General features: G+C 43.5%; 1 protein-coding gene across 3 annotated transcripts in view; it reads left to right on the plus strand.

Annotated features, from left to right (window-relative positions):
• Window positions 1-12,323, plus strand: part of OLFM3 (olfactomedin 3) — a 250,479-nt gene that overhangs the window by 167,484 nt on the left and 70,672 nt on the right. The window lies entirely within an intron of this gene.

Below are 12,323 nucleotides of genomic sequence, written 5' to 3' on the forward strand. Positions count from 1 at the left end.
AGGTAGGAGACAGGCCCAAAACTAAAGAGCTAGAATTTCTCCACCCCGAACCTTTGTAGAAGACCCTCTAGAACTATAACATGTGCTTTCAGATCTGTTACTGTTGTGATTCAGTCTGAGGCTCCTCAGGGAACGGCTGGAACTCTGCCGGCTCCATGCTCAGTGGGGGAGGACGAGGAACAGGAGGAGGAGGAGGACCAGGCAGATGGGGAAGAGGAATGTCAGGACGAGGAGGAGGGGGAACAGCCTGAGACCCCCGGGGGGGGGAGCTCTCCCCAGCGAGTAGCCTGGAGACATTAGATGAGAACACACAAGCCATCATAGATATGAGGCAGAGAAGGGCAGCACAAAGAAGGGGACAATTAGCCAGGTACTTCCATCCCTAATAGGCAACAGCTGGGTTTGGGTGTGGTTCTCCTCAGAAAGGTTGAAAAGGCAGGCCCGCCCTTCCTGTATTGTGGAGAGTTATCTTTTGGGAGTCCTGTGACCTTGCTTCGATCCTTGGCATCTCTGATTCTGGCTTGTGGCCTTGAAGGCTGAAAACTTGGGGGAGGCGTGGGTTTTATTATCTACAGTGGTGTGTGTGCCAGCAAGAAGCCTGTTGTATTGTCTGGCCGTCATGACTCTTCTGTAAAGCTTCACAGCATTCCAGTTTGTAAGAACAGTTTTTGTTATCTGTGTTTGTTTTCAAAGATATAAAATGACTTTGCTTTTTACCAGCGTGTCTGGATACTCTTTTTAGTTGGTGTTGGCGTCTGGGGGAACCCAGACAGAACAGTTACCATGTTCTATATTTAAAACCTTCAAGTGATAGGATCAAACCTTTGTTACGTATGACTGTAGGTAGCATGGATTTGCATAGCCGCCGCTGATTGGCTGATCTAGCAGCAGGATATCTAAACTGCTGTCGGTGACTGACTAGGTTACAGGGAGGCCCATAACAGTGGCTTCCCTGCAGCGTGCCGGCAGTTTGCATTGCAATCTACTAAGAGCAATAAAGATGTTGAACTGTTCCTGTGTCTTGCTTCTTCTTTTGCACCCACATCTAAGATCCTGATTTTACCACCCTTATGATAACTGAGATCAAAACTCTATCTAGTTGTCAAATGGGGCCACTATTCTACTTTGACAGTAAAGTTGAGTACGATTTCATATCCATGTACCTCAGGCCCAAGACAAATCATACATTTGCTTTTACTGTTAATTTACATTAAATGTTTGATCCTATTGAAGTAACTATCAGAGCGATTACTGTTTAGTAGGGCTGTGCAGCAATCCGGATTGAAATTTATTTGTTTGTTTAAAACACATACTGTATGCATTATACGTTTAGACCAGGGGTGTCACATTGTTGTCATGTGACATATCACAACTTTTTCCCTCTTTGCTAAACCTGGGGCAGCCCTTGTGTGACACATCTGGGCCGTGAGCCACATGTTTGACATCCCTGATTTAGAGCATGTAGAGATATTTGTTACTTCTTATAGAAGTTGGAACTTTTTTCAAGGGGTATTTGGCTGCTCTGAAATCAATTCAGGAAAAAATGCATTGGGTTCAAGGAATTATTGACAAGGTGACATACTTATCTGTGGTCCATATCACCTTTTTCTCTTTGAATCTGGATCGTTTCATATGATCCATTATGTACAGAGTCTCATTTCTGTGAGATGAGTAATGCTAGGTAGGTAGGTAGGTAGGTAGGTAGATAGATAGATAGATAGATAGATAGATAGATAGATAGATAGATAGATAGATAGATAGATAGATAGATAGATTAGATTAGATAGATTAGGTAGGTAGATAGATAGATAGATAGATAGATAGATAGATAGATAGATAGATAGATAGATAGATGATAGATAGATAGATAGATAGATAGATAGATGATAGATAGATAGATAGATAGATAGATAGATAGATAGATAGATAGATAGATAGATAGATAGATAGATAGATAGATAGATAGATCTGGGATAATGTTTTTTCACCCCATCCATCTTTTCGCAATGTGATTTCACTACATCTGCAGCAGAAGCATCAATTATTGTTCAAATGGCTACTTCTTCTGCTTTCCCTAAATAGCAACCATCACCAGTGTTTTATTCTGTGGGCTTTTCAATTCCACCGAAAGCTTGTAATGTATTATTAAGCCATTATTAGAAATGATTGTCAAAAGGGTGGCAGGAAGTTTCATTAATAAATAAGCAGCCCAGCTTTTCCAAGCTGGGTAGACATTACTGTGGAAACAACATAATTGTGGACGAGGACAAGACGGGATCTATGTAGACTGTAGGTTGAACATTCATCCCATTTCCTGATTACTGAACAGTTGACCTAGGGAGTAAATTCCACATAAACATTGCTCTTAGGCAGAAAGTCCTGTCCTTTCCAGTGGAAAAAAACATTTGAGGAAGCATAACTGAGGAATAATCTCCCCCCCCCCTTCATTCCCACTCAGGAGTGGAACAACTCCCTTGTATTTTGAGATAAATAGCATAGGCAAGTTTCCTACCATGCATGCTCAATAGGGAATTTTAGCTTTCAGATGCAGCCATACATTTTGCTTTAAACTTTAGATGACTGTGATACATAATACATGAGTCAGTTTTTAAAATGGTTTGGGAACTTTGAGGTTCCTACCCAGGACTCAATCATTTCAACAGCATACACCATTAATTTTTTATTTGAGCCACTTCACAATCCATTTCAAGTCCAGTGTAAAAAGTTGGATTTAGCTGTTATGCCTCTAAATGCCTTGAGATCTGGATATTTAAAGGGAGTACCTTCTCTAGGTGCTGCCATTTTAGATCATTTTCATATGTCTGTTTTGGTACCACCATGAAATAAGCAGAATTTTATTATCTGGTTATTCTAAAACAGCAGGGTTGCCTAATGGTACTAACCTTGGTGTCTCGTCTATTTGGGGTGGTAGTGAGGGTTTTTTGTTTATTTGGACATTGTTGTTTTATTTACTTTTTAATTTCTGCTTGCTTTTGATTTTATGGCCTGTTTTGCTTAGTTTTGCTTGGTTTAATTATAAGCTTTCAGGGAAAGCCAGGTGATATGATGCGCTGGCTTGCATTGTAAATAAGACATGTACATCTTGAAAATGGAATGTGCAAAGATGTATCCCAAGGGATATTTTGATGTTCTTATAAGCAGTTCAGATAGAGGCTTCTCAGGATTTCATTCTTTTTGAGGGATTTTTCTTCCTGATGTGATCACGTTTCAGACTCCAGCTTTGAGTGATAAAGAATTAAATAGGCAGTTTTCTATAAAATTTCTTTCCAGAATTGCAATAGATTCTATAGAATTAATAATAATGCAATCAGGTATTTGGATGACTTAGATAAGATATCACTATCAATATCCATGTATCTTTGTATAACTGTGACTTCATATGTTTTCACAGGCTCCCAGAATTAGGATAGTAATCAAACTAGAAACATAGAAGATTGACGGCAAAAAAAAAAGACCTCATGGTCCATCTAGTCTGCCCTTATACTATTTCTTGTATTTTATCTTACGAGGGATATTTGTTTATCCCAGGCATGTTACTGTGGATTTACCAACCATGTCTGCTGGAAGTTTGTTCCAAGCATCTACCACTCTTTCAGTAAAATAATATTTTCTCATGTTGCTTCCCCAACTAACTAACCACCTCTTCCACAATTGTACAATTGTGGCAGTGAAGGGTTACCAAACCTTTTACTATCACACTGTGGATATGGCTTATGCAGGATACTCTGCATTTTCTTGCAACATCTTTCAGTGCTTTGGGGTGGAGCTCCATTTTTGCTACCCCACTGTGTCATCATCCCCATCCGGGCAGTAGCCCATCCCTGAGTTGTTGTATACAGTATATGAATTTTCAAATGTTTACTACCCCTTCAGTTTTAACACTGCATTGAAATGGGATTCTCATCTTTTAAATGTACCGGATGCTACACTACATTCAATAGTACAAGTCTTCAAACATTTGATGTGGGGGTGGAAACCCTGTTGGGGCTGTGGTACCTTAGAAATGTAAAGGTCTCCCTTATAGACCCACCCTTGGTCAACTATAGATGGTTCTGTCTTTTATTAAACAAATTAACCCGGGATCAAACATTCATATTTGAAAAAGAACTTCAGCATAACTTAAAAGGTCATATCTATTCAAGTGTGCCTGATCTGTTTGAAGATTGAATGAAAGATATTACGGGACCATTGTGGGTTGAATCTGGTACATTGACATGTTTGGTTTGGTAGGTACAATGTTGTGCTGTAATGTTTTTGAATGAAACATTGAAAAAAAAATCTATTGAAAACTTCTACTGTGAGATCCAGGGCAGGAGTTTTCTGGAGTATATTTGCTTGTAATATTTTCAAAAGCTTCTAAATCGGAAGCTGCTTAATGACTGCATTATTTACTTACCAACTGCAGCAATTCACTGAAAACCATGGCAAAAACGGTCATAAAATCAAACATGACTCACTTAACAACTGCCTTGCTTAACAATGGAAATTTGAATCCCAATTCCGGTCGTAAGTCAAAGGCTATCTGTATTGTGTGGATTGCACTATAAGATGTGATCAATAGTCATCAGTATGTATGGGCTTAAAGGGCAATTGAATAAAATAATGGATATTTAGTACTGAGTGGAAATTCAATGTACCTCTGAGTTGGTCAAGGATGCTTTCAAATGCCAGTTGCAGGAGAGAAGAATAGGGGTGATTACAGGGGTGAAATCCAGCAAGTTCTGATAGGTTCTGGAGAACTGCTAGCAGAAATTTTGAGTAGTTTGGGTAACAGGCAAATATCACCTCTGGCTGGCCCAAGAGTGGAGTGGGAAGGGAGATTTTATAGTATCCTTCCCCCAGGAGTGGGATGGGAATGGAGCTTTTGCAGTTTCCTTCCCCTGCCATGCTCACCAAGCCACACCACGCCCACCAAGCCATGCCCACAGAACCAGTAGTTTAAAAACAAATGGATTTCCCGAAGGTGATTATGTCACTTTATAATATTATTATGTCAATTAAGTAATTAGGTGCATCGTATTGACTCTTATTAAAATTTGGGAGAGACAATAGTGGCATTTCTAGAAGAGCTGAACATTAGACAATAGAAAGGATTTGTTATCAACATTTATTTTATTTATTTTTATTTATTTATTCATTTGTCCAATACACAAATACATAGGAAGAAAAATAGACATGTGGTAATATATGTTGAATCCTTGCAGGAATGAAGGACTGCAATCTTGTAATAATAACGGTTCTTTATTAACGAGGAGTAACGGTTTACAGAACTAAACAAAGACAAAACATGGCCGTGCCTGCAGCTACCGTGTTTCCCCGATAGTAAGACCCCCCCGATTGTAAGACATATGGGGGGTTTCAGGGGGGTCGGCTTATATAAGCCATACCCCGAAAGTAAGACATATGTCTTACTTTCGGGGAAACACGGTACTAAAAGCGAGGGAGGCGTCCGCTACTCCCGCCGCCGCCTTTGGTCTCCCCGCCGCGCCTGGGGCTGCCTGCCTGCCTGCTGCCGTAGCCGGGCTGGGCGTGGGGCATCCTCGGTGTTGGGCAGCAGCGGGAGGAGCCGCAGCCTCTGGAGCCGGCCACCCCCAGGACGCGCATCGCAGACCGGCCCCGCCGCGGCGCAGGAGGGATGGAGGCCAGCCGCGCAATGCCGCCCGCCCGGAGGAGAAGAGGCCTCGCCCGGGCCGAAGCCGCCTTTGGTCTCCCCGCCGCGCCTGGGGCTGCCTGCTGCCGTAGCCGGGCTGGGCGCGGGGCATCCTCGGCGTTGGGCAGCAGGCAGGCAGGCAGCCCGAGGCGCGGCGGGGAGAGCAAAGGCGGCTTCGGCCCGGGCGAGGCCTCTTCTCCTCCGGGCAGCCACGCCTGCCACGCAACGCCGCCTAACGCCGCCCGCCCGGAGGAGAAGACGCCTCGCTCGGGCCGAAGCCGCCTTTGCTCTCCCCGCCGCGCCTGGGGCTGCCTGCCTGCCTGCTGCCCAACGCCGAGGATGCCCCGCGCCCAGCCCGGCTACGGCAGCAGGCAGGCAGGCAGCCCCAGGCGCGGCGGGGAGACCAAAGGCGGCTTCGGCCCGGCCCGGCGGGGAGAGCAAGCAGCCCCAGGCGCGGCGGGGAGAGCAAAGGCGGCTTCGGCCCGGGCGAGGCCTCTTCTCCTCCGGGCAGCCGCGCCTGCCGCGCAACGCCGCCTAACACCGCCTGCCCAGAGGAGAAGAGGCCTCGCCCGGGCCGAAGCCGCCTTTGCTCTCCCCGCCGCGCCTGGGGCTGCCTGCCTGCCTGCTGCCGTAGCCGGGCTGGGCGCAGGGCATCCTCGGCGTTGGGCAGCAGCGGGAAGAGCCGCAGCCTCCGGAGCCGGCCAGCCGGGTGCCCCCAGGACGCGCATCGCAGACCGGCCCCGCCACGGCGCAGGAGGGATGGAGGCCGGGCCCGACGGGCTGCCGCGCAACGCCGCCTAACGCCGCCCGCCCGGAGGAGAAGAGGCCTCGCCCGGGCCGAAGCCCGAAGACGAGCCGGCCCCGGTGCCCGGGACAATATAACACATACCCCCAAAGTAAGACACAGTGGGGCTTTTGGGGGTAAAAAGATAGTAAGACACTGCCTTACTATCGGGGAAACACGGTATATATATGCCGGGCTGCCAGGCCGAGCCAACCAATCAGCTTGTAGTATTTTCCCGCCCAAGGAATATGGGGCGGGTACAAGGCCTAACTATCCTCTGGACACAACAATATATATAAGGGTAAAAGTGAACTTAGAGGAGAGGATATATGAAAGGAAGAGAATATATATGATAGGTGAAAGAAAGGAAAGACAATTGGACAGGGGACGAAGAACCATCACAAATTTAGGCTAGATGAAAGAATATGGCTAATATAAATTAACATCCAGGATCTTATGTAAGAAAAATGAGTTTGGTGTTCTTCTCCTAACATTTTAGGGAAGCTTCCATCCTCTTTTACAGATCAGTGAGTGGTTTCTAAGTCTCTTGGGAGCCAGGTAGCTAGACTGTATTCTCCTGAAAGAAACGGCATATATTTTTTGCCCGTACTTTCCTGTTTTAAGTAAATGTCAGCTAGATGGAGAGAGCTGCTTAAATTCCATGCTTGCAAGAAAGCAAAACACACGTCTGTGCAGGGGAAAATCAAATTGATTCACTGCTCTTAATCCCACCTTGGAGTCCCTGCCTCCTCTTGGCCCATGGGGGGGGGAAAGCTTCCAATTAAAACAGACATGTTGTTTATTGGCCTGCCTTTTATCAGTGATTTCAAGGTGGTTTACAAAAGTCAAAACAGGTAAAACAGCAATAAATGCAAACAATGAGGAAGAAACATCACAGTTACAAGATAAAAGGGCAACGGTTGCCCATTAATTTGTCAGAAAAGAAGACAGAACAGAGGCAAAGCGTTTAGTGAGGATAATGTTTGGAACCAGAAAAAGGAAAGGAGTCACAAGGAAGAAAAGGAATGAGCAAAGAAATATCTGGTTATTTAAATTAAACTTTACTTTATTTGAGAATAAAGATGAAGAGGCTGGCCAGGTTGACCACTGTGTCCCCTAACATATTCTTTTGTGGTCTGTGGAATCCTCCACAATCCCCCTCCCCAGAATTGTCAAGATTTGGCAGCTGAAGAACTTTTGTATTACTGCTGTTGCTGCTGTTAACTAATAGTACTGCCGCCACCACTACTGCAGCTGCTGCATCTATTACTGCTGCAGTAATTAATGAAATATGAGTATTAATCCTCCAGCAGGCCTTAAACATCTCTCTTTTAAAAAAAAAAAAAAGTAAAATAAAATATCACCTCATTTCCTCTAGCAATATAGTAAGATGGGGGGCCAATACATTTTATAAATAAATAAATATCATAGTCACATGGAGCCTGCGGTAGGCATTTTAAAACAATTAGAATAGAATAGAATAGAATAGAATAGAATTTTTTATTGGCCAAGTGTGATTGGACACACAAGGAATTTGTCTTGAAGCATATGCTCTCAGCATACATAAAATAAAATATACATTTGTCAAGAATCATGTGATACAACACTTAATGATTGTCATAGGGGTCAAATAAGCAATGAAGAAGCAATATTAATAAAATATTAGGATATAAGCAACAAGTTACAGTCATACAGTCAACATGGGAGGAAATGGGTGATAGGAATGATGAGAAAAACTAGTAGAATAGAAGTGCAGATTTAGTAGAAAGTCTGACAGTGTTGAGGGAATTATTTGTTTAGTAGAGTGATGGCGTTCGGAAAAAAACTGTTCTTGTGTCTAGTTGTCTTGGTGTGCAGTGCTCTGTAGCGACGTTTTGAGGGTAGGAGTTGAAACAATTTGTGTCCAGGATGTGAGGGGTCAGTAAATATTTTCCCCGCCCTCTTTTTGACTCGTGCAGTATACAGGTCCTCAATGGAAGGCAGGTTGGCAGCAATTGTTTTTTCTGCAGTTCTGATTATCCTCTGAAGTCTGTGTCGGTCCTGTTGGGTTGCAGCAGCAAACAATTAAGGAATTTTAGCTACCCTCCATCTCCATTGCCACCTCTAGATTAAAGAGGGTATATTCCAACACTAAAAATGTGAAAATACACCAAGTGATGAAAGGATTATAGATAAAATGCTTGAACAATGCAGAGATGTATAGGCTCACGCCGGAAATGAAAGGCAAACAGGAAACAAAATTTTACCAGATGTGGAATATGTGGTGTAACTGGTTAAAGATACTGTATATAGAAATGAATGTAAATAACCGTATGATATATATGACACAGTACTTTTTAAATTTTTTATTGATTTATATATTGAAAAATGAACAAATAATAATTAAATTCCCCCCAAAATAAAAAATAAAATAAAGAGGGCATACTGTATCTTGCTACTGTTATTCAAGTGATCCAGATATTTCCCCCCACAAATCCAGTACATGCTGGCTAATAGGAATTTGGGAGGTTACAGATATTAAGTGGACCAAATATTAGGCTACAAATATATGGGACCATCTCCTGCCACATACCTCCCAGAGACCAATTAGAGCACACAGAGTTGGCCTCCTCCAGGACCCATCAGCTAAACAATGCAGGTTGGTGGGGCTGCGGGGCAGGGCCTTCTCTGTTGCTGCCCCGACTTTATGTAATCAACTCCCCCCCCAAGGTCCGTATGGTCCCCACCCTGCTGGCTTTTCGTAAGGCCATGAAGACCTGGCTATACCAGCAGGCCTGGAGGCCCTAAATCAACCACTAGCTTATCCATGTATATGAATTGGTATAAATGAGTAGTATGTGTGTTGTTTAAACTGTTTTAAAGTTTTAATTTGGATTTTAGAAATTGCTGGGGGGGTTTTCCCTTGACTTCTTTTTTTTATTGTTATTGTAATTTTATACTTTTGTGAGCCGCCCTGAGTCCTTCAGGATTGGGCGGCAGAGAAGTCAAATTAAATAAATAAATAAATAAACAAACAAACAAACAAACAAACAAACAAAATATATAGTGTTCTCCTTTTTTTCTGCCCAATAATTTTGTGTAATGATGCATTGCATAAAGACCGTGGGGGCTCCTTAAAGTCCAAAAGGCGTCACCTTGAATTGGAAGCTTCCCAGCAGGCAGTTGAGGGCAGTTTTCCATTCATCTCCCTCCCTGATTTGGATGCGATAATAGGCTTCCCTTAAGTCCAGCTTGGTGAATATCTTGCCCTTAGACAAGTGGTTCAGCAAGTTCTTCATGAGGGGGAAGGGGAAGGTGTTTTGCACGCACACAGCATGTCCTTCGGGGTCACTCCTCCACTCAAAACAGAATACCCTACGAAAATAGACTAACTATCCTGGGTCTTGAAAGCTTAGAACTGCGGCGCCTAAAACACGATTTAAGTATTGCCCACAAGATCATATGCTGCAACGTCCTTCCAGTCAACGACTACTTCAGCTTCAACCGCAACAACACAAGAGCACGCAACAGATTCAAACTTAATATTAACCGCTCTAAATTTGACTGTAAAAAACATGAGTCTTCGGAGAGGGGCGGCATACAAATCTAAGTAATAAATAAAATAAATAAAATGACTTTAACAATCGAGTTGTCGAAGCGTGGAACTCATTACCGGACTCAATAGTGTCAACCCCCAACATTTCTCCCTTAGACAATCCACGATTGACCTCTCCAAGTTCCTAAGAGGCCAGTAAGGGGCATGCATAAGTGCACTAGTGTGCCTAACGTCCCCTGTCCAATTGTCTTTCCTTATCTCATATATATATTCTCTCCCTCTCATATATTTCTCTTCTTTTTTTACTTACTATCTTTATATATATTACTCAATGTCTATTCTCTTTTATATGTATTGTATTTTGGACAAAGAATAAATAAATAAAATAAATGGAATGCATCTTTGGTTTCAAGAGCATGGCTCCCCATTCAAACTCTATCACACAGTCCGTAGGCCAGTAAGGGGAGAGATCATTGCATGCTTCCTCACTAAAAACCCTCTCTAGGTCTCGGTATTTTCTCGGCATCCTCTGGGAACCTGGAGGGGTAGTTTCCCTTACAGGGACGGCCAGTTGAAGATTGGCCAACCTCCAAGGCTTCAACCCTTCCTGGGGCTACTGTTTCCCCAGGGGGGACGTCGACCCAATATGCACGCTTAGCTTCCAGTACCCATTTTCCCATCTTATGGTAGGTGTCCACTTCTCTAGCCACACCAATCCCAGGATGATGGCTTCTGACATTTTGGGGGCAGCTATCAAGCAAATACATTCACAGTACCAGCCCATCAGCAGTTCCACCAATTCAGTGATGAGAATTGCAGGGGTCCCTCCAATCAGTGATCTGTCTGCTTGTTGGAAGCGGATGGGGTTTGTGAGGGGCCGAGGAGTGTGAATCCCCAGCCTCTCCACTATTAACTCGAACAGCCCATGTCTATCATAGCATCCACTTCTCCCTCCTTCCCCATCTCTGGCACCACCATTTTGGCTCTTATGAGGAAGGGGCAGACTGCTTCACTTACTGTCAGGTCACCTTTGCCACTGCCTCCCTCATCCCATCTTGGAGTCACACCCGCCATTGGTGATGCCTCAGCATCCACAGAAGCAGGAGGAGATTCAGAGAGTTGCAGGGCCAAACATCCCAGTTCTGGTGACTTTGCTGGCCTTCTTCGGGGCCCTGGAAGTGGAAGAGCCCTTGGCAACACAGTCGGGGTTCGCATTGCGGGCCTCCATTTGGTGCATCCCCAAACGAGGAGAAGGGCCCCAGCACTTGAGGCAGGGTTGGTACGACTGGATATGGTATCCAGGGGGGCGATTGCAATGCCCCGAACCAGGACCCCATCTGTGGCTGTTGGGGGCTCCCTGGCATCCACTGGCATTGCACCCATCCCACTCCGGGGAAGAAAACCCACCCAGGTGGGGTTTGCCGTGATAATTTTTATCGTAGTTCTTGAATATTAACCTCTGTGTTTCCAGTTTGTATCATGGCTTGAATCTAGGTTTCCATGGTACCAGTTTTTGAAAACCTGTTTGTTCATAGCCTGCTCAGTTATTCTAGTTTGTTTAACTTTGTTCGGCTTGGATTTTTCAAGGACTAATTTCTAGGAACTTTGCCAACTGTTGGAGGCTCAGTAGGATAACCGGACTTCCTTGCTCTTCCTTTTCTTAGTTCACTTTGAAGTGTTTGTAAATTAAAGCATGCTTTTTATTTTATGCTCCTAAGAAGCTATTAGAAGATTCTGCATTTAATTTATAAAACAAACTATGTTTGTAAGTTTGTGTATTGCATAATTATTTGGGGCTTCGCCCGCTGGGCAAGAACAGGCAACCCTTGCCTTATGGAATATCTTGCCTTCTGAAGTTCATCTATGTTGTTAATAATAATAATAATAATAATAATAATAATAATAATAATAATAACAACAACAACAACAACAACAACAACACTAATATATTAGATTTGTATGCCGCCCCTCCCCGCAGACTCGGGGCGGCTCACAACAAAAATAGTACAATATAACAAAAATATTATTTTTAAAAAACATCTAAAACCCATCATTAAAACCATACAACACATGATTTTAAGTAAATCATGCAGTCGTGAATGGAATAGAATAGAATAGAATATAATTATTTATTGCCCAAGTGTGATTAGACACACAGGGAATTTGTCTTTGGTGCATATGCTCTCAGTGTACATAAAAGAAAAAGATACATTTGTCAAGAATCATGAGGTACAACACTTAATGATTGTCATAGGGTACAAATAAGCAATCAGGAAGCAATCACTATGATAACATTATAAATCATAAGGATACAAACAACAAGTTACAAATCC

Source organism: Erythrolamprus reginae, chromosome 3 (assembly GCF_031021105.1).
Source record: "Erythrolamprus reginae isolate rEryReg1 chromosome 3, rEryReg1.hap1, whole genome shotgun sequence".
Lineage (NCBI taxonomy): Eukaryota > Metazoa > Chordata > Lepidosauria > Squamata > Dipsadidae > Erythrolamprus > Erythrolamprus reginae.